The following is a 21234-nucleotide window of genomic DNA, read 5'->3' as shown; positions in this document are numbered from 1 at the left end:
TCATCTCTCCCTCATCATCCCTTAGCAGCTGATGAGATTTTGCACATTTTGTTTTTATGTGAATCCCTCTGATGCCCCTCATTCCCACAGGTTTTGGAGACCGTCTCTAAATTAGCACTTTCCCCCCTGAAAACCTCCTCAGATCTGAACAAATGTTTCCTGAGTACAGGTTTCACATCCTGACATTTGCTGGAATATGATTGGGAGACCGAGAGCCACGAGACAAGGCCTCTGCCTTCCACCGTTCCGTTAGCAAGGCATGTACTTGTGAAAAATAAGTTTATCTCAAGATAACATGTGCCTGGCAATAGACGGATGGCATAGCCAAGAGCTCTGGAGGAGGGGTGCTCGGGGATGGTGGAATGCGAGCTCCTGTCCAATGCCCAGTTCCTTTCCCTCCACCAGACTTTTCTAGTCCTAAATATCCTATATGTTCCATAATTCCTGTGAAATACCCTATTTGTACTATTGGGGCAAACCAGATGCCCGTGTGTCCCTTGCTTTCCAGGTGTGTGTCGTCTTCACAGATTCCCCATTCCTGAGCACTGCCTCATCCTCTGACCTTCCCCCCAACAGATGGCTGTTGCTCATCTGGCCAAGCCCCTCTCCGTCCTCCCTGCCCTACTCCCCAGCCCACATAGATGTACTGGGAAAAGAGAAGGAAGTGGGCTCTTCCTGGGGGCCAGCCCTCACCACCACCCTCTCTGGGCAGTTTTACACCCCAGCCCTGCAGCAGGAGCTTCAGGCCATGGCAACATGGCAACAAATGCCTTCACTGCGCCTTGCTTCCGGACCCCAAATCCAAGCACACACACTCCAGAGTAAACACCGTGGGAACCTGCCCTTCTGTGGCTGCCATGAAGTTCTTTCTAAAGAGTAGTATTATCGGTCACTTATTCCCCCTCCAGGGTCTGAGTCTTTAAAAGCCACCCTTCCTGCCTTCACCCATGTCTCTGTCACTTCTTCATAAGTCTGACTACGTATTTCTATTCTTGTGCTCTCTTCTGCAATCCTTCCTCTTTCCTTGCCTCACTCTCACCCCAAACTCCACAGTACTCCTCTCCAGCTCATATCGTCTTCTCAAGACAGGACCAAAGATGAAGAATGGAAGAGGCAGTCTCTCTCTGTAGAACTGGCTGATGAATCACTGGTGAGTGTGGTTTGTGGGATAGAACAGTCTGTTCTCCAGAGAAAGGAGAATGAAAAGCCTCAGGCCCATGCCTAAGACACCAGCAACCCTGAAGTCCTCATGCTGGCAGGAAGGGTAGGGGTGGACTCCAGGCCTGAAGAAAATCCTGGTATAAAATCATATCCCTAGGGGTGCCTGGAGGGCTCAGTTGGTTAAGCACCTGACTTCAGCTCAAGTCATAATCTCATGGCTCATGAGTTTGAGCCCCGGGTCGGACTTTCTGCTGTCATTACAGAACCCACTTCGGACCCTCTGTCTCCCTCTCTCTGCCCCTCCCCCACTAGCTCTCTCTCTCTCTCTCTCTCCCTCAAAAATAAATAAATATTAAATAAAACAAAATCACATTCCTAAAGGTATTGTTCCAGTAGTACAACCCTGAGTCAAATCTTGCAATCAAGTTACGGTATCTTTGGATTTCTCCACCATGTCCAGTATATTGTCTCTCTGGGTCTCCCATTTTTTAAAAATTTTTAAAGTTTATTTATTTATTTTGAGAGACAGAGAGAGTGACGGGGGAAGGGCAGAGGTAGAGGGAGAGAGAGGGAAAGAGAGAATCCCGAGCAGGCTCCACAATGTGAGCACAGAACCCTATGTGGGGCTCAAACCCAAGAACCATGAGATCATGACCCAAACAGAAGCCAAGAGTCGGTTGTCTGACCGACTGAGCCACCAGACGCCCCAGGTTCTCCCATTTTAAAGGAAGTTGATAACAATATTCCAGGCAACAGAAAATATAGTGTCCTATTTCCAACTTGTAACTGCAAACTTGTTTTTTAAATAATTTTCTATATGGTTATATGTAGTGTAAATTAAAGACCAGTGCTGGTTTTCTCAGCAGGAATTAAGAGAGAATAAAGAGGGACAGATTGGTGTGGTTGCTTGATTGACTGACTCACTAGCTTACATTCCTTCTTCCTTCTTTAATTGATTGATTGATTGATTGATTGATTCATTCATTCATTCTTAAAGTCATTTGTTCATCCATCCATCCATCTGTTTTTATATATCTATTTTTCTGTATCGTATATGCTTGAATATAAGGTAAAGCTCTTCCCTTTCCCAAATTAGCTGTCAGAAAAGAGGAAGTACATATTCTAGCCCTAACAGAATATTTCACAGTATGGGCTGCCCTCTCAGTTATTCTATTTTGAATAAAAATATACTCTTTGAGAAAAAGTATTAGCCTGATACCACTTCAATCAATGCCTCCCAAAGGAGGCTTACAAAGGTCACCTAACTGATTTTTTTTTTTAAGGCAGCATGGTACTACAATATAGATTCAGTAACTTTTCTTGAGGGCATAGCCTCCCAATTACAAGTGTGAATTTTGTTATTAAAAAGAAAACATTTAAAAGATCACTTTTTTAAAAGCAATGCATGAAGTGGTTTTATTGTGAACAGCAAAAACAAACACAAAAAAACCATCTAAAGGATTTGATTAAGCTTTTCTCCAAAGAAGGCATACAAAGGGCCAATAGTCCATGAAAAGATGCTCCAGGGGCGCCTGGGTGGCGCAGTCGGTTAAGCGTCCGACTTCAGCCAGGTCACGATCTCGCGGTCCCTGAGTTCGAGCCCCGCGTCAGGCTCTGGGCTGATGGCTCAGAGCCTGGAGCCTGTTTCCGATTCTGTGTCTCCCTCTCTCTCTGCCCCTCCCCCGTTCATGCTGTGTCTCTCTCTGTCCCAAAAATAAATAAACGTTGAAAAAAAAAATTAAAAAAAAAAAAAGATGCTCCACATCATTTGTCATTATAGGGAAATACATGTGAAAACCACATAATATACCACTTCATGCCCTCTAGAATAGCTAGAATCAAAATTACAGACAATAACCAGCATTGATGAGAATCAGGAAAATTAGAGCCGTGACACGTTGCTGATGGGAATGTAACATGCTACAGCTGCTGGGGAAAGCAGTTCGATTCTTCCTCAAAACGTTAAACACAGAGGTATCACAAAACCCAGAAATTCCATGCCTATGTAGATAACTAAGAGAAATGCAAATGTACGTCCACATAAAAACTGATACGTGTATGTTCCATAGCAGCATTATTCAACGTGGTCAAAAAAATGGAAACAACTCAAATGTGTATCAGCTAACGAATGGGTAAACAAAATGTGGTATATCCATACACTGGAATATTATGTGGCAATAAAAAAGGAGTGAAGGCGGCACACATGCTGTGACCTGGATGAACCTTGAAAACGTGATGCCAGGCGAAAGAAGCCAGTCAAAAAAAAAAAAAAAAAAAAAAAGTCACGTTAGTGCATGACTCCATTTATGTGAAATGTCCAGGATAGGCAAATCCATAAAAACAGAGAGTGGTTGCAGGGGCTGGCAGGGGGAGAGAAGGTAGAAAATTAAGGAACAGCTGCTTTTGGTATGTGGTTTTTTACGGGGTGATAAAAATGTTTTGCAATCAGACAGTGGTGTCCACTGCACAGCTCTGGGAATACATCAAAATTCACCAAATGTACATTTTATTTTTTTTATTTTTTTTTTTTTTTTTTAACATTTATTTATTTTTGGGACAGAGAGAGACAGAGCATGAACGGGGGAGGGGCAGAGAGAGAGGGAGACACAGAATCGGAAACGGGCTCCAGGCTCTGAGCCATCAGCCCAGAGCCTGACGCGGGGCTCGAACTCACGGACCGCGAGATCGTGACCTGGCTGAGGTCGGACGCTTAACCGACTGCGCCACCCAGGCGCCCCAAAATGTACATTTTAAAAGGATGAATTTTATGGGGTGTGAATTAGGTCTCATAAGAGCTGCTCTTCAAAAATAAACAAACACAGTCTGGAACAAAAAGAGGTAACCAACTCTCTTTAGAATGTAGGGACAATGATATAGGCGAGAACGTGGATTGCTGACTCAAAAAATTGGTTCCAGTGGTGAGAAGGATACCGATGTCAAAGATGTGAGGGGAGTGTTAAAGGTTTTGTACCAGGGGGCATTGGAGAAAAGCCATATTTTAATTCAATGTATTATTTTACACAGGATGTGATTTTAAACCGGTCACTGAAACAATGTATTAAATATTACTCTAAAACATTTACATATTCACATCAGCTTTTTTTTTTTTTTAACAACCTCCTTATTGGGAGGTACACAGATGGTCAGTTTCAGGCACACATTGTGCATATCAAACGCCAACTGACTGTCAGGCACCAGCTGCATCCCTAGGATATAACACGGACTCTCAGTGCATGGCTCTGACCTCAACAGAGCTTACAGCCTAGTTTGCTTGAATCGCAATGGAGCTCAATTTTGAAGTACTTTCTGTGAAGAGTTGGTAAAACACATCATAAAACCTTGTGGGTCATTCCTAATATTTGGGGGGTGCCGTAGGTTCCTGGGAGCTCAGACGAAAATTCTGTGCTTTCTTCCCGTTATCATGTATGTGCATTGGCTCAGAGGGGGAAATTATGCATCTACTCTCAGGGAGTTCTGCATACAGTACCCTGCTACCCCAACACATACACATGCCCTACCCCAGGCTGGATTCCTTACTTTGAGATCATTATCTACAGAATCCACTTGAATCCAGACCCATTCTCCAGCCCCCACCACACACAAACAATAAGGATCTCCAGAACTGGAGGCCTGGAAAGGATCCAAGATGACCCAGGCCCCAAGAGATGCATGGAGGGCCCAGAGACCACCCAGGGACCACTGTGGAAGAGCTTAAGGTCCAGCAGGCACCTGCCTCCCTGCTTCAACCCTGGGAGGGTCTGTTTTTACCTGGTTTACATACTGGGCTTTTGCCTAAGATCCGTTTTGAGGAAAACTGTCCACTTGTTAACAAGTCCCCAAACCTTATTGTATGTACAAATGAAAACCCTGAAACTTGAACAGGCTTACCCAGGTGACTCATCTAAGATCATGTGGAGGGACAGTGACAGAGCAGCCACTGACCAGACCCAGGGCTCCCATTCTCAGGGTGGGGTTCTCTCTGCCCCTCATGCCTTTCCCTGGGAGTGAACACAGGTTGGAGGCTAAGTGTTTAGCAAACGGGAGCAGGAAGAGTTTTTCTACATAAAGAGTCAGGAAGAGAAAGAGGGAGAGGGCTCAGAGGTACATTGGGGCCAATGGAGGACCACTCTCTGGAGATAAAGGAGCCAATGTGTACTCAGGATTTTCAAATCTTGGGACTGCAGGATCCAGAAAGCTCTGAGTGCAGTTACCATGGCAAACCCTATGCCTGTGCACATTCAGGCTTAAGTCCGGGTTACTAAAAACCTCCAACCTCTGCCTTGCAAATCTCTCTTCCATATTCCCAAAGCAGTTTCCCCTCTACCAGGTTCCCTGCATTTTTTCCTATACCCTGTCTTTCTCCTGTCCTTCAGTCTGGTTCAAATGAGCTCAATAAGCAGGAGGATGAGGGAAAAGACAAAGGCAAGGATCCAGGGATTAGAGAGACACAGGAGTAGCTTATAAAAGAGATTACGGAGCTTCTGCTCCAAATCTCTGACTTCCTGTCCCAGGGCTTGAGGAAACCTCCACAAATCCAAAGAGACAAAGAGCACAACCTGACACCTGGGGGGAATGAGGTTCCTGCTCTGTTGCCATTGGCAGCTGAGATGCCAGCACAGGGAATGAGGCAGATCCACATCTGGCCCAGTGAGCCAAGCATCAGTGTGTAGGGAAGAAGGGAAATGGAATCTCCACTCTTTGGGACTTGAGTCAATTAAGAAGGAGAACAAAATGAAAAGCACCTCTCTGCCCCCAAAGAATTTCACACTGGGATGGGCTAATAAATTCTGGCAGATCAGAGGAGGCAAAGAAGCTCTGTCAGAGTTGGGAAGGTGGGCAGGGCTTCGGGCAGGACCAGGACTTGAGCAAATGTTTGATGGGGACCAGTGAGCAGATCAGGCTAGTTAGGGTGAAGAGCTTAGCATGGAAAGTATGGGGGAGCTAGAAGGGTAGACAAAGGCCAGATAATGGATGGCACTGAAGACTAAATTTAAGGGATCTGGATTTGTCTAGGGTCATGGGAGCTTCTGAGGGAACTGGAAGAAGGAAATAGAGAGGCTCCTAGATAATATTAGGGGATATTAGCTAATCAGCGTGGCCTGGACTAGAGCAGTGCTGCAGGGGGGTGGGGGAAGAGAAGACAGAAATGAGAGTCATGAAGGAGGAATCTGCAGGATTAGGGATAGGTAAGATACGAACAGAGAAAAGCAAAGAGGAGAAAGGGAAGAGAACTTCAAGGTTTCCGACTTGGGACTCTAGGAGAAAGACCACTACATGAACAGGAAAGACGCCTGGAGGAAGAGATGGTTTTGTTTGAGAAACTGATGAGCTTGGTTTCCTACATGTAGCATTTAAGATGAATTACTCAAGTGGAAATGTCTTATAGACTCTTGGAAGTGGGGGGCTGAAGGGAGGAGGGCCTGGCTGGAAGTAGAGCCCCGGAGTCACGTGAACTGATGAGGGTGGATGGAGGGGCAGCAGATCTAAGTGCAAGTTGCTCACTGACTCTCAAGGAGGTTGCCATTAAACCTGGAGACAAGCTGACACTTAGCGCATACCTAGCAAAAAATGAAGGCTGTGGGAAAGGGCTTATCTGTGAATCAAAAGTGTGGAAGAAGGAAGGGATTAAGGAGAATGGCAAATTCTGGGTATAACGTAAACAATTTGATGTTCCCATGAGCCCTACGGCTTTCCCATTCAACTAAGGACCGATTTCAACTCGGAGAATGGAGAAGCCTCCAATTGACTAGCAGATATCTCCAGGACCCCCATATCATCCTGAATTTATCCAGACTCTTAAGACATGAATTATTGTAACATATCATAGCTGCTCCTCCTGAAATGTCAAGCTCTCTTTTCTCGGATCCTCTTTACCTGCTACTGCCCAAATTTGATCAGGGCCCCCTTCACCCAAGTTGACATCTCCACAGCTCTTTACAGCCTTCAGCATAAAGTCCAAAGGCTCCCTGCAGCCTTCAGAGTAATGTTCAAACTTTTCAGCCACCAGGTTGAAGCCTTATCTTACTTTCTGCCCTTATCTTTATTGCCCTTTGACAGCCTCCGCTCCACCCAAAGTGAGTCATTCAGTCTAGGCCTTCCCACTTCCCTGCTTTTATTTACTCTCTTCTTTATCCACCAGCACCATCCCAAGTTTCTGCGGCCAGACCCTACCCATCCTTTCAGAGCTTTTCCAATTCCACTTCCTCCAGGAAGCATCCCTGGACTCCCCAGACAGAATAATCTCTCCATCCTCTGACATCATCAAACTTTATGGGTGCCTTTTATGGCACTCCAAGTCCCCATCTTGTCTTACAGTTACGTATCTTTATTTACCACCTCCTCGACCAGTCTGTAAACTCACTGAGAACAGACACAGTCCCTCACCTGTAAAGAAAGACTGACCGTGGGGCACCCGAGTGACTCAGTCAGTTCGGCTCAGGTCATGATCTTATGGTTCGTGAGTATGAGCCCCGCATTGGGCTCACTGCCATCAGCACAGAGCTTGCTTTGGATCCTCTGTCCCCCCTCTCTCTCTGCTCCTCCCCTGCTCATGCATTCTCTTTCTCTCTCTCTCTCTCTCTCTCTCTCTCTCTCTCTCTCTCTTTCTCAAAAATAAATAAACATTTAAAAAAGAAAAGGAAAGAAAGACTGGCCCTGAGAGTCGAGGAGGTGAAGAGGGGAGAAAAAGGAAACAAATATCTAGAACAAGTTGCAAATGAGAAAACTAAGTCTCTGTGTGGCAATGCCACACAGGTAGAAAGTGACAGAGTCAAGGCTCTAACCCACAACTCTTCATCTTTCTAGGTAGAGTGCCTATGGTGCTTTCCAGGGCATTTTCACACAAGTCAAGGATTTCTCTCAAGGATCTAATCAAGGACGCTGTACTTCTTCATCATTTTTAAGTGAGAAAAGGGAGGTCTGCAAGACTGAAGAGACCACCCTCCCCCTCCAAAGTTACATTGCTAGCAAATGGCAGGATCTAAACTGGAGCCATGTCTTGTTTTCATTTCTGATCAGCCGTCCGCTAACCCGGCCTCCCAACTTGCCTGCACCAGGGGCTTGGGAACTCAAGCCACTTATGACTGCCTAGGTTCACATCACTGTACATTGGTAGCCCGTGTTTGTGAAAATAGAGGAGGGAAGGTAACCGGCTGCTGATAAGGGCGCCTTCTGAGATGCTGGAGTGTCAGATCTCTGCTAACCTGCCTGGAGCAGGAACAGTTGTGGGAGAGTGTAAACCCACACCCCAAGAGAGGAGCTGGGTTCCCATTGCAAAAGCTCCTGGAGAACAGAGATGTGCTTGAGGCTAGGGAGGAGGTAGGGGGCGGGGCAAATTACATCATTTAGAAACAAGAAGATGTGATGTTCCAGTGGCCAGGACCAGAGGGGCTGTTCTCTCACTGGTGGGAAACAGATCCCTGCCCCTTCTCATCCCCCAAGAGCAAACAAAGCCCAAACTCTTGGAGGGGGTGGGGGAGAGAATTCCCAGAAGGCTTGCAAGGAACCTCCAGGGTCCTCAGTTGTCCCAGTGGGGATGCATCAGCTGGGAGAGTCTGAGAGATCCAGGCGGTGGGCAGACCCTCAGAAAAAGACCCTCAGAAAAAGGGGCACAGGAAAGGGGACCGGTGGTCCTGTGCCCTCAAAGGTGTTGGGAGAATTGGCCTAACTGAAAGGGAGACTGGCTCATGAGATAACAATTAAACCCAGTGTCAAGTTCTAAACACTGGGAGAGGTATGTTCCTGTGAGGCCCCAGCTAGTGAGTGATGTGGCCAGATTCTTTGTAGGTGGATTTAAAGACATAAAAGGCAAGAAGGGCACTGGAAGGAAGATGTTAGTGAACAGTCCCCAAGAGAGAAATGGGGAAGGATCACCCTTCCATGGATGTTGGCGGTAGTTGGTGTTAGTTCTAATCACGTTGACCAGGGGAGTGTCCTTTCTTGCCGCCCACCCATAGCCCACCTGGAACCACCCCTGTGTTCCCACCAATCCATCCGTTGTGTCTAGGTAAAAAGGGCATCGGAATTTGCAGCCTCCAGCCTGCTCTCTTAATCAAACTGTCATCATGAGTAATAATTATACCTTGGGAAACAGCAGAGTGACTCAAAAAACGGTCCCCTCCCCCACAGCCACGCCTTCACACAGCTCAGAGCTTTGCACAGGACGCTGAGAACCCCAAGAGAGTGAAGCCACTAGCTCATGAAGCTTGTCAACTTGTTCAACACCTCAAGTGACCATTCAGACTCCATTGTCTGATGGGCAGTAGTAGAAAGTCTCTTTAATGGTTACATAGCTAATTAGGCCCGGGCTGTTCATCAAGCATGGGGAATTGGGGGCGCAGTGGGGGGCAAGACGCAAAAACTGTTGGAGATGTGATGCAGGTCAGTGGGACAGCACACACAAGAAGCCATGGGTGCCAGCCCTCAGAAGATGGCCTTTTCTCTCAGGTGCTTCCCCACCAGCTCAGGTGAACCCTAAGTATAAAAGTAGAATGATAAGGAGAGCCATACTTATTCAATGCCTACTGCGTGCCTGTTGAAGGGCTGAATTTTATTTTTAAATTTATTTATTTTCATTTTGAGAGAGAGCAAGGAGGGGAGGGGCAGATACAGAGACAGAGAACCCCAAGCAGGCTCCATGCTGTCAGCACAGAGCCCAATACGGGGCTTGAACCCACGAACCGTGAGATCACGACTTGAGCAGAAGTCAAGAGTCGGATGCTCAACCGACTGAGACACTCAGGCGCCCCGAAGGACAGGATTTCTTTTATGTGCAGTTGAGGCAAAAGGGATGTTAAAATATTGAAATAGGCCATGTAAGTTGATAAATGCCTATTACCCCAGCCCCCCTCCTCCAACTGCCTGCCTCCTTTCTCACCTGTCTTATAGATGAGGAGGACAAGGCTACATGACTTGCCTAATGTCAAGCAACAAGTCCAGGAACTGGAGCTGGAAGCTTGGCTGACTGACTCCAAGCTTTTGCACTTGACCATAGGACTACCAGCCATGTTAGCATTGCGGAGGCCACTATTCTTGCTCCTCCCCCTCTACCCTAGAAATGACCCAGAGTCTAGGAGAAACCCTCAGTCACTGAGCCAGCAAGGACTTCTCTTAATCACCACCCTTGCATCCCTGAACATGCCAGCAGTTGGGTATCTCCAGCCACCCATGTGTGACCACCCGAGAGCCCCATTCCTCTGGGAGGCCAAGGCCGCAAGGCCACTCCTGGGCAGGGGGAAATTTACAGGCTGGGAGACCTACCACTTGGGGTCTACCCAGGTATGCTCCCTTCCTTCCCTTCCCGTACCAACTGTGCCTGTCTTAGCCATATTCAGGGCACTGAGGTACTGCCATCAGAATGGAGGGCTACTTGCTAAGAGCCATACTTTCCCCAGGGTTCTCTGTGAACAATGGGAAATGGGGGTAAGTTGCAGTAAGATTTTGGTTGACACGAGTAGGGGTTTCTGTCCATGGGGGATATGTGGTACAGGGACAGCTCTACATAAGTGCTCAGTCCCTGAAGATCTTCTGTAAGTTGGACACCGCTGAGTCTACAATAAATTAGATCCCTCCCTGATAGAGTTACGGGATGAATAATGTCCTCTGAAAGACCTGCTTGGTCCCAGAACTGTACCCACATGAACTGTCACTAGATATGAAATGTTATTTCCTATGAAACAATAATAGGTTTCCCTACACCCCTGCCAGAGTTCTATAGTCAAATTCACAGAATGCTAGTAGGCCCAGTGATACAGGAGTCTTTTTCTGCAGAACTTATCATAACCTTGACTGTGCAAATTTGCATGACAAATCTGTGAGAGCCAGCTCATTTGAACATTTCCCTAATGGAACACCCATAACTATCTCATGGCATAGAGTTTCTCTGAACACTGTTTGGCAAATGCTGCTCTAAAGAGCTGGGGACAAAAGGCCTATCACTGGGCATGGGGATGGGGAGGCTTAGCCATTGGAAAGAGGGGCCATTTTTCACTCAGCGGTTCCCACAAGGGGAACACAATTTCCATTTCCTCTTTCTCTTAACAAATTAACTCCCTCCGGGTTCCCTTTTCGGAGGCCCCTAGTTTGCTTTCACAAATGCCCCTGTTAAAGTCCAAACATGGTTCACAAGGCGCCCTTTCTTCATCCACCCCTGAAAGCTATTTTTCTAATAAGCTACTTGTAAAAATGGGAATAAGGGCAGCCACATTTTATAGGGCATTTGTTTGTGTCAGGCGCTGTGCTAGGTGTTTCATGTGGATTCTCTCTTTTAATTCATTCACATTTCCCTTCAGTTAATTCTGCCCTGAGCCACTGCCTCTCCCCAACCCACTTTCCTCCAAGAGGAGAGCTGGGGATCTTCTCCCCTAGCAGCCGGTCATACTCGAAGGCAATGGCAAAGCTGGAAAAACAAAAGCCAATTCGGGCTCTCCCTCTCTGCCCAGGAGCTAACCCACTCTCTCACTAGAAGCAGGACCCTACCACATTATTTCCCCTGGCATCTCGGAGTGCTCGGTAAATATAAACAGAAATCAATGAGCCCCAAGTCCTTGGTGGATACCACTTTGGTCATCCCCATGGAGGTGTTACAAAAATTAGTATCTGCCACTTTTTCCTTAGCACTCACTAGGCAACTACATGCATTATCACTGATCCTCTCAACAGCCTGGGCAACCAAGCATTCCTGTATTCTTTCAGAAAAGAGATACTGGGGCTAAGTGGTCTGTACGGAGCCTCACAGTGGGCAAGCAGCCAAGTTTGGATTTGAATCCAGGTCCGTCAGGCTCCAAAGCCCAATTTCTTTCTGAGGCATCATTGTCCTTCAGCTGTGTAGATAAACACGTGGACCAAGTTTTTTTGTTTTGTTTTGTTTTGTTTTTTAAAGAAATAACATGTTCAGGGACACCTGGGTGGCTCAATCGGTTAAGCTTCTGACTCCTGACTTCAGCTCAGGTCATGATCTCATAGTTCAAGCCCCGTGTCGGGCTCTGTGCTGACAGTGTGGAGCCTGCTTGGGATTCTCTCTCTCTCCCTCTCTCTCTGTCCCCCTCCCAAATAAATAAACATTTTAAAAAACAGAAAAAGAGATAACACAGTCAGTCAGTGAAGGAGTCCCAAACTGGAATCCAGGAGGATTGGTTACAAGATAAATATGCCCTGAGACTGTTCTCCTGGCACCTGCCTATCCCCAGCATGGTAGCGTCTCCAGCCTTCTTGTAGAGAAGTGTTGCCAGATAAAACACCAGATACCCAGTTACATTTGAATTTCAGAGAAACGATAAATAACGTCTGAGTATAAGTATGTCCCAATATTGCACGGGATATACTTATACTAGAAAAAGATTAATTGCTTCTCTGAAATTCAAATCTGAGTGTCCTGTGTTTTTATTTGCTAAATCTAGCAACCCCACCCTAGAGTCAGAGGCATGCCGGGAAGTCTCCCGCCTGGCTCTAGGTCCCAAGCGTTGCTCCAACACGAGTTGCCATGGCAGCCTGAGCAGGCCCTTCTGGAGCTGTCTCTACTTACCTCTCCAGCTTCACCTCGCCCCTGCATTCTCCATGCTCAGAACACACTGCACTGCTTTCAGTTTCCTGAATGTGTCATGCTGCTTCTGGCCTCAGGTCTTAGCCCTAACTGTGCTTCATGCGGGTCTTTTTCCCTCTCTCCCGCTATCTGGCTAATTCCTGTGGATCCTTAGCGTCTCCACCTAGAGTCACTTCTGCCGGGAAGTCTTCCCTGACTCCATGGCCACTGCCCCTTCCCATTGCAGCATGCCCCAGGGAGCAGGGGCGGGTCACATGCACCCGTGTCTCCCCACGCCCAGCACCAGCATGTGACCTCAGGTGGGAAGTTCAGCAGATGCTTATTGAATGAATGAATGAATGAATGAAGAATGTTCAGGCAGAGCTGCATCTCTTGAATGTGACTGCTTCCTCCTTCCCTTCCATCTTTACTCACTTTTTCATCTCTGCCTCCTCTCCCTCCCTCAGAGTTGTGAAAAGCTGGGGCTTAGCTCCCCAACAGCATTTCCTGGCCAGGACTCAGGTGAGGAGAGAGCGCCTGCTCATGTCCCTTACCTGATCGTTCCAGACCAACTGTCCCTGTGGGCTCAGGTCTAGCTACAGGTCAGCAGAAACTTCCTCCTGGGTTCCCAAACCCTCCTGGCACATGCCCCCTCTGTGACCAAACTCTGCTTCCCTTCTCCCCCTGGCCCCTTTAAAAGAGTCTAATTGGATTAAGCCCCACGTTTGGGGTGTGGGGAGATGCCAGTGTCAGATGGCTGAGGGTTAGGGCAGGTGGTGGGGCTTGGTGGGCTCAGAACATCACCCATATGTTCCTTGTTCACCCACCCAAGGCTTTGCCCACGCACAGCCTGACAGCAGGAGAAGGCAGCACAGAACTTAACCCTTTCATGGCCTTTAGAAGGTAGTTTCACAAAGAACCAGTGTGCAGGGAGTGCTAACTTTAGTACACACACACACACACACACACACACACACACACCCTGGAGTTCTGCCTCTATTCCCCTCTCAGAGCCCTCCCAGCTTGCTTCCAGTCAGGGCTCGATTTAGCAGATGCCCTCTAGGGGGGCAGGAAGTCCATGCCAGAGCAGTGGGCAGGGCATGGGAATAGGACCAGGGTGGGGGTGCTGAAGGGAATGGGGAGAGGGGAGAGGGCAGGACGCAGGGAGGGGCTCTGAAGCAGCACCTGTGGCCGGATTCTGAAAGCCCTGGTCTGTTGCTCTCTGGTCTAACCTTTAGAGGCAGGTGGCCCTTTGGTGCCTTCTCATCATCTGCACACACACCCCCCCCCCCAACGCCTCCCCTCCACGAATACTTAACGAGGACAAAGAGGGAGAAACACCCTTCTGTCTCAAATTAACTCCAAAAATAGAATCCCTCTACCCCTGGGGAGGGCTAGTGAGCCTGGGCATGCGGTGCACCAGCAGCTCCGACTCCTGAGTTCCTTTTCCAGGAACTCTCAGGCCGGTCCAGGTACCCCCAGTCTCGGAATCACCCCCTGCCACCCCCTGCCACCCCGTCCAGCCTCCAACTTCTGGCTGGGCGCTCAGCCCGGATCGCGGGAGGGGACTCACACCGAGAGAAGCGCCGACTCCGACGGCTCCTCGGCTCCGCCAGGTGAGGCGCGGGTTGCGCGGCGGCAGGTACAGGTGGGTCCAGGGGCTGCGGCAGGTAAGGGATCCGCGGTGGCTCCGGAGGCCTCCGCTGAGTAACAGGGCTGACAGGTTTGTGTTTTCCCCTCTCCTCCTCCTAGTTAACCACACCCCTGCTGCTCTCCTCCTCACTTCCTTAAAGGGTGGGGTGTGTTGTCTGTGGTGCTGAGTGTGTGCCTGCTCCAGCCTCTTACCATAAACCCTGAAGTAGACGCCACCACCAATTCCCTGAGCTGCACGTGCCCACCTGGGCAGCCCTCTCCCAACCCCAGAAGGGGTTTTCTGCTATTGCATGCGCTGTGAGCGGCTGACCCCTCTGAATTTCTACCACCCCTCCCTCTTCCTACTCCATAGGCCGGCTTTTGGAGGCCACGTTTAGACGTTGGTGTTTCCTCTCTAGGCTCCTAGTGGGAGGCTGTTACCTGCCTCCCATAATCTCAGCATCTGTGACCCTCCGGGGCTTCCCCCTCTCCCCCCTACTTCTACAGTGGCCCAGCCCCTTGATGGGACGCTGGGATCAGGTGAATATTGCCAGGGGCTTTGGCAGAACTGATCCAGGTGCTTGTGCTGTGAGAGGGCAGGACCCGGGGCAGCGCAAGAATTGTCACAGAAGCTGGGCAGCCTTTACCTGGCCCCATCTCCATATCAGCTAACTTGGCTGCCCAAACAAAGAGGCTGGTTCACCTCTTTACTCAGGCCAGCAGGGCAGTGAAATTCAAGACAGTGACTCAAGGGCACTTAGAAACCCTTTTCCCCCTATTGCTAGAAAAATTCCTGGCTTTCCCTTGAGTAGGAGGAGGTGAACTGGACTTAGCATAAGGTCACAAAGCTGGTGTGTCCTCAATGTCCCCCACAACCTCAAAGCTCCTCTCCAGAGCCCCTGCCCCAAACTTCTTCATCCTGTGTCCTGTGAAGAATTAGGATCTCCTGGAGTTCTAGAAGATACTATTCACAGGGTCGTCTCTGAAGATGGTGGCCCCCGGAGTTGTACAGCTATAGGTGACAGCCTGGCACACGTGATGACCCCCCTGATACTCCCTCACCCGTAACCCCAAACTCAATGGATTAGCCACCCCAGGAGAACAAAAGGAAAATCTAGCATTTGGTGAGCAAGTTTCAACACCAACCACTGTTGCTAAGAAAGCTTTCAGTTTACGTGATTTCATTTAATTTCCCCCACTTTCTGAAAAGAAAACCAAGGCTTAGATTCCTTAACTTGTCCAAGGCCACAAAGCCAGAATGTCAAATATCTCTCAAAGTGTGATCAGCTGACTCCTGGACGCCACTGCAGGTTTCAGAGGGCTTCGGAAAAAGGGGGGGCCCTTCTGTCTTCTTGTGCACAGGAATGAGGAGATGAATGTTGAATGATGTGAAGGTTAGATACTTGCATTAGCAGTTGAGGGTCTGTGTTGGGCTGGAGGCAATGGGAACGAAGGAACAAAACTAATCCAAATAGGTTTAAGAAAAGGTGAGTTTGTGTATGCTGCCATCATGTGGCCAAATCCATAACCTACAATCTGGCTGGGCTGTAATTTGAGAAATTTTCAGATATTCAAAATTTTTGGAGCATGTTGAATTCTTCAGAGGTTTTTGTTGTTTTTGTTTTTTTTTTTTTAAGCTCCGAAACCTCGCTCCTAGCACTGTACCATCATAGGTTTTATTTATTAAGAGGACTTTGGGAAACTCCCTGGGTTGGATACACTGCCTGTGTTGTATGCAGTATTAGTAAAAAACCTATCAGAAATGCTTCCCAGAGCCTAGAATTCTGTATAAATATTCTTAAAAGATTCTACCTATGTCTCATTGTGTGTTTTGTCATTTGTTTAAGATGGTAGCTAGTGGAACAGGTTAACCTGCACATGGGAAGGATCCAGTCAAGAGGAAAGGCGTGACTTTAGGCAAGCAGATCGATCTCTCTGAGCTTGTATTTCCTAATCTAGGAGAGTAGAGGAATAAGTACTATCTTTTCTACCCATTTCACAGGGTATTGTGATGCCCCACTTAATTGATAGGTATGATAGGTATGAAATTGATTGGTATGAAAAAATACATCCTATGGTGATTAAAATGCTATTGTGCTATAACATACTATGATTTTATTTTTAGAAATAATAGGAATTAGGGGCTCCTGGCTGGCTGAGTCAGTAGAGCATGTGACTCTTGATCTCAGGGTTGTAAGTTTAAGCCCCACATTGGGCGTGGAGCTTACTTAAAAAAAAGGGGGGAGGATGGGCTAAATGGGTAAGGGGCATTAAGGAATCTACTGAAATCATTGCTTCACTATACACTAATTTGGGTGTAAATTTTAAAAAATAAAAAATAAAGTTAAATAAAAAAAAGAATAGGAATTAAATAGGGTAGGTTCAGTGGGGAGAGATTACATATGTATCTGAACAGATACAATCTGTCAAGTGTTTGCTGTGTGACTAGAACTTTCATCCATCATCTAACTGATCTCCACAATTCATTGAGGTAAATAGTAGCATTCTTATTTGGTAGAAAGGAAAAGGTAAATAATTTGTCCACAGCCACCCAGGTGGAAGAGAGCAGAACTGAATCTAAACCCGTCTTTGGCATGTAATGGTAAGTAATTGGGGTCTCTCCATTATGGATAATGGAATAAAATCAATACTATAATTTTATTATCAGAATAAATTTCATGTTAAAAGAATAGTCTGGTTATAAGTGCTCTGAACAAGAACAACAAAATGAGCAAAGAAAAAAAAAAAAAAAAACAACTCCTGGGCACAAGGATTAAATACTTGAAATCTTTCATCACCAAAGGACATCTACCTCTAATTAAACCAGGTACTGCTGGGTTTGCTAAATGGACCACCGCTGATACCAGAACAAAAACAAAACAACAAACAAACCTCAAAACCATGCCCTAGACTTCAAAAGGACCCTTTATTCCATCATAAAGACACTGCTGGTTGTCCTCCTTTCTTCCCTTGTAATAGAATCCCTGGTTTTTAGTCATAAGCTGCCCAAAATGAAGACTACATTTTTCAGTCTCCTTTGCAGGTATGGCCATGTGATGAAGGTCTGGGCCACGGCTGGTGAGGAGAGGTTGTGTGTGCAGCTTCAGGATCGTGCATTTCGAGGGAATGGGCACAGCCTCCACTACCTCCTTTTCACTTGCACCTACTGAGGGAAACTGGAGTAGCCATCTTGGTCTGTGGTGTTGAGAAACGAAGGCTGGGTCCATAATGCCATCAAGCAAGCCCTAGACATGGCCTGGGCCTACTTGAACTTTTTTAAGTTTATTCATTTATTTTGAAAGACCGAGAGAGAGAGGAGAGAGAGAGAGAGAGAGAGAACGCATGTAAGCAGGGGAGGGGCAGAGAGAGAGGGAGAGAGAGAATCCCAAGCAGACTTTGTGCTATTAGCGTGGAGCCTGATGTGGGCTTGAACTCATGAACCATGAGATCATGACCTGAGCTGAAACCAAGAGTTGGACGCGTAACCACCTAAGCCACCCAGGCGCCCCTGGGCCTACTTGAACTTTTACATGAGAAGGAAAGAGACACTTAAATTGTTCAGGTTACTGCATTGGGGGCTTTTCTGTCACCATAGCTTAAAATGCATCCTAACTAAGGGGCACCTGAGTGGCTGAGTTGGTTGAGCGTCTGACTTCAACTCAGGTCATGATCTCATGGTTCATGGGTTAGAGCCCTGTGTCAGACTCTGTGCTCAAACCTGGAGTCTGCTTCAGATTCTGTGTCTCCCTCTCTCTCTGCCCCTCCCCTGCTAGTGTTCTGTCTCTCTCTCTCTAAAACAATAAACATTAAAAAAAAGTTTAAAAAAATACATCCTAATATACTATCATTCAGCGTATTTTTTTTGTATACAAATTAAGGCTGAACCTCAATTTCCTCATCTATAAAATGGGAATAATTTACTTGACCCAGTTGTCTAAGGACTAGAAATAATACATGTAAATTTCCCTGCTAGTGCTATGGCTCATAGCTACCAATAAATGGCAGGTATTACATACTGTTGTAACTTAAAAAAATGTGTTCTTGAAATAAAAATAATGGTTGCTTTAAAATATTCCACCACACCCATGCCCCTGAATGTGGAGGGGAGAAGTGAGACAAAAATAGCAAATTTGATAACTGACATAAACTGAATGATGGGTATGTGGGGGTTAATTATACCATTCTCTCTAATATTGTGTTTGGAAATGTTTATAGTGAAAAAGTTAAAATAAATAAAATCTTTCCATAGAGGGAAAAAAACAGATTCCTGGGCATAAGCCAAAGTGAATCTCTTTGGGAAAAATAAAGCCATATTAAATCCACTGAGAAATTAATTTGGGTACCCAAGAGTGAGGGCAGTTGGAGAAGTCAGAAGAATGTTTTTATTTTCCCTTTAAAAGCAACAGGCAGAGCCTCAGTGCCTCAGGGGCCAGGCAGTTTCCACAACTCTGGGCACTGCTGTCTGGCACTTTTGTGGCTCCCCAACGTGGCTGCAGGGCAGTGGGCTGGAGGGTGCTCCCATAGAGTTGCCGTGTGGAAATGCAGCCTTCCCTCCCGCCCTGCCCACTTCGAGTCAGCTCTGTGACTTCTGTGACTTTGGCCTTCTCGGCCCTCAATCCTTTACTCCCACCTGTGAGTGAGCTCGCCAGGTCCCCACAACCTATGGATAAGCTCTGAAGCAAAGGCATCACTGTATGAACCTTGTCTTGCCATTACCGACATCCGCAATTCTAACAAATGTGGCTGTCTGTTCCTAGCCCACACTAGGTTGGAAGCATTAACTAGGGATCGAGGCTGTGACAGGCAGCTTGGTGCTGGTAGCAAGAAGAACCTCTGAAAAAGAAAGAAAACTAAAGTGCCTAGCAACTCTAAGAACCCTTAAAACATAGGCATCTGTGGCCATTTACAGAATAGGGACAAACAACCCTACCTACTGCATTAACTTCTGAGGACACCCCTTTATGACCCAGCATAGCATAGTAATTATTGTCTGTTTTGGTAAATCGTGAAGGAAAGTCCAAATGATGTTCTGCATGCTAGGTTTTAGAGAAAGAAAAATCATACAATATATTTCAAAAAATGTCTACTTAAAATATTTGCAGTAAAATAATTGGGTGCTTAAAGAGAAATTTCTGAAAAATGGAAAATCAGTTTAGATTTCATTTTGCCAAGTTACCAAGTTGCCTGTCTGTACTAGAGTATTTTACCACCCTGCCTCCTTCACGATGAATAGCAGCCAGGTGTAACCTTCACTGGGGAAATCCAGGCAAGGGGTTGAAAGCTTGAGTGTCTATAGAGGCAAGGCAGGGAATGTGAGGGAAGCTAGCTGGATAGAGACTGTGGCAAACTGGAGAACAAATGTCCCTCCCACAGGGAGCAGCTGCTATTCAGCATGTCTACAGCCATGGATGCTTGCGTGGTTCAGTCGGTTAAGCATCCGACTTCAGCTGAGGTTATGATCTTGCTCTTCTTGGGTTCCAGCCCCACGTCAGGCTCTGTGTTGACAGCTCGGAGCCTGGAGCCTGTTCCAGATTCTGTGTCTCACTCCCTCTGACCCTCCCCCACTTGCATTCTGTCTCTCTCTCTCTCTCTCTCAAAAATAAACAAACATTTAAAAAAAAATAGGGGCGCCTGGGTGGCTCAGTCAGTTAGGCGTCTGACTTTGGCTCAGGTCATGATCTCGCGGTTTGCGAGTTTGAGCCCCGAGTCAGGTTCTGTGCTGAGAGCTCAGAGCTCAGAGCCTGGAGCCTGCTTTGGATTCTGTGTCTCCGTCTCTCTCTGCTCCTCTCCCACTCATGCTCTGTCTCTCTCAAACATAAATAAACATTTAAAAGATTCTAAAAATATAAAAGTTGAGGCTTACTAAATGCCCATCAGCTAATGATTGGATAAAGAAGATGTGGTGTATATATATACAATAGAGTATTACTCAGCCATTGAAAAGAATGAAATCTTGCCACTTGTAACATCATGGATGGATCTAGAGTGTATTAGGCTAAGTGAAATAACTTAGAGAAAGACAAATACCATATGATTTCACTCATATGTGGGATTTAAGAAACAAAACAAATGAACATAGGGGGGAAAAGAGAGGCAAACCAGAAAACAGATTCTCATTTTTTTATGTTTATTTATTTTTTTTGAGAGAGAGAGCACAGAGGAGAGACAGAGAGAGAGAGGAAGAGAGAGAATCCCAAGCAAGCTCCATGCTATCAGCACAAAGCCTGATGCAGGGCTTAAACTCATGAACTGTGAGATCATGACCTGAGCTGAAATCAGGAGTTGGATGCTTAACCGACTGAGTCACCCAGATGCTCCAAAACAGATTCTTAACTGTAGAGAACAAACTGAGGGTTACTGGAGGGATAACAGGGGAGGATCAGCTAGATGTGATGGGTATTAAGGAGGGCACTTGTGATGAGCACTGGGTGTTATATGTAAGTGATGAATCACGAAATTCTACTCTTGAAACTAATATTACCTTATGTGTTAACTAATTGGAATTTAAATCACTTGAAACAAAAAAAAAAAAGTTGAGGCTTACAAGATCATATATGATAAATGGTACAGAGGGGGGAAAAAAACATGTAGATCAAATAAGTCTGCAACCCAATCTGACCCAGAGGCAGGCAATTTACTACCCTAGTGTATTCCTAACTACTTGCATTAACACTACTTCTTATGGAAGTTCTCCCTGCATTATTCAAGACAAGTAAGAGCTCCTACCTTCCTTTTTTCCATGGTTTAGGCCCAGAGAAGGCCTAAGCCATCACTGTGTGCCACATCAAGCATCAGACTATAGTGATTTTCTCAAAGATTTCCTTGGTAATTCTGTTGAATAAGCTCAGTTATGTCTGCACGTCTGGTTGCCTATGTCTGGCAATGGTTCTTGCAATTGTCAGCTTTGCAACTGTTGCATTCAG

The 21234-nt window shown here is 46.5% G+C and overlaps 1 protein-coding gene across 4 annotated transcripts in view; it reads right to left on the bottom strand.

Annotated features, from left to right (window-relative positions):
- The window catches only part of PTK2B (protein tyrosine kinase 2 beta), a 125781-nt gene extending 111317 nt beyond the window's left edge, over positions 1-14464 (bottom strand). For 2 of the 4 annotated variants that reach the window (XM_045461156.1, XM_045461195.1), the window contains exon 1: positions 14253-14463. The gene's annotated coding sequence lies outside the window, so the exon portion shown is untranslated. Of the gene's footprint in view, positions 1-14252 lie in introns of all 4 variants that reach the window. The other 2 variants (XM_045461176.1, XM_045461166.1) reach the window with 2 other exon arrangements.
- Between the last annotated feature and the right edge of the window lie 6770 nt (positions 14465-21234).

Source organism: Leopardus geoffroyi, chromosome B1 (assembly GCF_018350155.1).
Source record: "Leopardus geoffroyi isolate Oge1 chromosome B1, O.geoffroyi_Oge1_pat1.0, whole genome shotgun sequence".
Taxonomy (NCBI): domain Eukaryota; kingdom Metazoa; phylum Chordata; class Mammalia; order Carnivora; family Felidae; genus Leopardus; species Leopardus geoffroyi.
Note: the sequence above shows the minus strand (reverse complement) of the source record. Positions and strands in the feature narration are given on the sequence as shown.